We start from the raw sequence: 4,160 nt of genomic DNA on the forward strand, positions 1-4,160 counted from the left end.
CAAAACATCACGAATTAAATATACATTATCCAATATTGACCTGCCAGGTACACAATACGTCTGATCACGATGTATGATCTGATCCATCACTTCTCTCAGACGGTTTGCTAAGGTCTTTGACAAAATCTTATATTCGCTGCATAAAATTGACACAGGCCTCCAATTCCTTATGTCCTGCAAAGTCCCCTTTTTTGGCAGTAAGGTTATCACTGCCCTGCGACATGAAAGCGGCAACGCACCCTCAGCCAGACTTTCATTGAATACCTCGAGAAGATCGTCTTTCACAATGTCCCAAAAGGCTTTGTAAAACTCCACTGTCAAACCGTCAATACCAGGGGCTTTTCCGCCACCCATGCTCTGTAAGGCAGAATAGAGCTCTGACGAGTCCAAAGGTCTCTCCAGCAGCACATTCGACCCCCGTGATACTGTGGGCAATCCTTCACAAAAGGACTGTAGAAGGACATCATTGTCAGTGTACTCACTGCTATACAAAGCAGAATAAAACTCAACGGCCCGTCTCCGGATCTGACTGGCATCAGTGATGTCCTGCCCCGTCTCTGACAGAAGAGAGTGAATGAATTTATTCTGTCCATTCTTCTTTTCCAGACCGAAGAAGTAACTGGAAGGCACATCCATAGCATTGACATTCATAAATCTAGACCTTAACAAAGCGCCTTGAGCCTTCACACCTAGCAGGTCAGCTAAAGCAATTTTTTTTTTATTAAGGACTTCAAACTGTCCTTTATTTTCTGTGGACCCAAACATTTTCTCAAGGTCCACTATCTCAGTCTTCAAATCTCTCATGGAGGTAGTGATGTCTCTAGTTACATTGAGAGTGTGTTGTTGACAAAGCATTTTAATTTCTACTTTGCCACAGTCCCACCACTGCCTAAGAGAAGATAATTCCTTCTTCCTACTCCTAAACAGGACCCAAAAAAAACTAAAAACATCTCTAAAATCCTTTTCATGGAGCAAAGCTGAATTAAAATGCCAATACGCACTTCTAGGCACCAGATTTTTAATAAAGACATTGCACATTACCAATGAATGGTCTGTAAAACCAACAGGCAATATTTTACACATTTTAAAAACATTAAAATGGTGTTTAAAACAATAAAAACGGTCAAGTCTAGCTAAGGAGACAACATTATCCCTACAATGAGACCATGTATACTGGCGCTCATTCCCATGAAACCTCCTCCACACATCAACCAAGCCATGTGTGTACAAGCTTTCTTAATGCACTTTGAGAAGCTGGATGGGGTTCATTGTGATTCCTGTCTAAACTGTTATTCTCTGTGCAATTGAAGTCTCCAGAAAGAAATAAGAAATCATCCGGACTAAAATCGGACAATTTAGTACACACTATATCTAAAAAAAAACTTTCTTTCAGGCCCTTTAGAAGGAGCATAAATATTCAATAAAACCACATTAAATGTTTCAAATTGTGCTATCACTACAATGAACCTACCCTCTACAACATGTTCTACAGTATAGGAAGCAGGAATAAAACGTTTTGAGAATAAAAAACCAACTCCACTACTAATTGTAGTATTATGACTCAACACTAGATCACCTTCCCATTCCTTCCTCCATTCCACCTCATTTACCTTATCACTGTGTGTCTCCTGCATAAAAAGAACATCAATGTGTTTTAACTTGACCAGTTCAAACAGCGTTGCACGTTTTCTCACATCTCTTGCCCCATTCAAGTTCAAAGTTCCAACCTTAAAATGTTCCATGGAGAGAAGAGGAATGAATGAATGAATGAAAACTTTATTTAACAGATTGCAGAATGGGTACAATACAGTACGGCTCAATACATACAATTGTTAAGGGGATGCAGACCTGAGAAAGACGTTTGTCTTGTTTCCATCAGGGTCCCCCATTTTCAATTCATATAGACATATATGACATACATGACATACAGATAGTCAGTACTGCTACATCTATACATTTATGACATACCAGATTTGCAAATACAGTACTGTTTGTGATACAGAAGGAGTCAAGAAAAGGGAGTATATACATTTGACGTAGAAACTGTACATTGGAGGTTGGGTGGGGGGGGTTGGGTACATTGGGATATTGACAACCATTCTGGGTAATTTACATTGGAGGTGGTTGGGGGGGGGGGGGGGGCGGGGGGCACACTGTATAAACAAGTAACACTGTACATTGAGGGGGGGGGGGGAGGAGACACTGTACAAACAAACACAATTGTACATTGAACTATTGACAAAACCATACTAGGTAAATGACTGTACATTGGAGGGGGTTGGAATGATTGGGTTAGGATATTTACAGGGGCCAGTGTTGAATTGCAGTCTCCCGTAGGTGTCCCTTGAGAGAGGTTTTGAAAGTGGGTAGTGATCCACATTCCTTTACAGCTTTGGGTAGGGCGTTCCACATTGATGTGGCATAATTGCGAAACGTGTTTAGTCCCTTATTTGAGCCGAATCTGGGTTTGACATGATTTGTGGAGCTCCCTCTGGTGTTGTGATCGTGGTATTCACTGACCTTTGGGAAGTATTTTGACATGTACATGGGTACCTTGGTCGTGTAGTGTATCTTGTAGACCAGGCCCATTGCAAGTTGTTGTACTCTGTCGTCTACTCTAAGCCATCCTAGGTTGTCGAAGTGGGCAGGGGTGAGGTGGGTTCTAGGAGTAAGGTCAAGCAGTAGTCTGACCAGTTTGTTTTGAGATGTTTGTAATTTTGTTTTTAGCGCCTTTGAGGTGCTTTGGTACCATGAGGTGCAAGCATAGTCGTAGTACCCCTGAATGAGTGCTCCTGCCAGAGTCTTCAGGGTGTTCTTGTTTACCAGAGAGGAGATCCGGTACAAGAATCGAGTTCGTTGGTTGACTTTTTTTATTACATTGGATGCCATTTTGTCACAGGAGAGATTAGCCTCTAGGATGGACCCCAGGTAGGTAATTTCATCTTTCCTTGTGACAATATTGTCACCCACTGTAACTGAGAAGCCGTCGGTCTTGCTGAGTTTGTTATTTGAACCGAAGAGAATGGACTCTGTTTTGCCCATGTGTAATGATAGTTTGTTATCAGCGAGCCATATGCAGATTCTGCCTAGTTCCGAGCTGAGGGTTTTTTCAACCTGTAACTTGTTCTTGTCAGAGACCAGCAGGGCTGAGTCGTCCGCAAACAGGAACAAGTTGCAGTCACAAGCTGACGACATGTCATTTGCATAAATTAGGAACAGTAGCGGTCCTAGTATGCTTCCTTGTGGAACACCACAGCTCACTGTGAGGGGGGGGGATAGGGTACCGTTTACCTCCACCATCTGTTCCCTCCCCTCAAGGTAGGATTGCATCCAGCTCACTGATAGACTATCAAAACCAATTGCTTTTAGCTTGTCAATCAGAATGGAGTGATTGACCGTGTCAAAGGCCTTTTGTAGGTCCAGCATGACCATGCCGCAGTATTTGCCTGCGTCCACCTCTTGTTTGATGTGATCATTCAAATAGAGAAGGCATGTGTCAGTGGAGTGGGATGTTCTGAAGCCAGATTGGAATTCGTAGATTAGATTTTTTTCCGCTAGGTACTGAAGTGGATTCCCAGGCTGTTTCGGTTCTGCTCTGCTTCAGAACCTGTTGGCTAGTACTTTGCGTTGTGATTAAATACCTTAAAGCTGGGAATCACTTCTCTTCAAACTGACTGAGCAGGCCGAAAGGCAGAAGGAATTAAGGAGGAAAGATAGTTTAACAGTTGTTTAATCAAAGTTTAAGAATGTATACAAATTACAATAAGAAGATGCTATGGTTGTTGATCACAAACACTATGCCGTAAGATGATAACAACCAGACTAATATTACAGTATAAAGATAAATTGTTGCTGGTCTTTGTTGTCCTGGCTGACAAAACAAAGCAGTCTGTTTTCAGTATAAAGCTGGTCTTTGTTGTCCTGGCTGACAAAACAAAGCAGTCTGTTTTCAGTATAAAGATGGTCTTTGTTGTCCTGGCTGACAAAACAAAGCAGTCTGTTTTCAGTATAAAGCTGGTCTTTGTTGTCCTGGCTGACAAAACAAAGAAGTTGGTTTTCCCTCCAAAAAGTCCTTTTGTTCTCGTTCTGCCTTGGCCTCCTTGGGGTTGATGGTGGAGATGGTGAGAGAGGTCTTGTCCTGTGTGGGTTTGGTTGTTCCT

The sequence above is a fragment of the Notolepis coatsorum genome (assembly GCF_963971535.1).
Source record: "Notolepis coatsorum genome assembly, chromosome: 5".
NCBI classification, from domain to species: Eukaryota; Metazoa; Chordata; class Actinopteri; order Aulopiformes; family Paralepididae; genus Notolepis; species Notolepis coatsorum.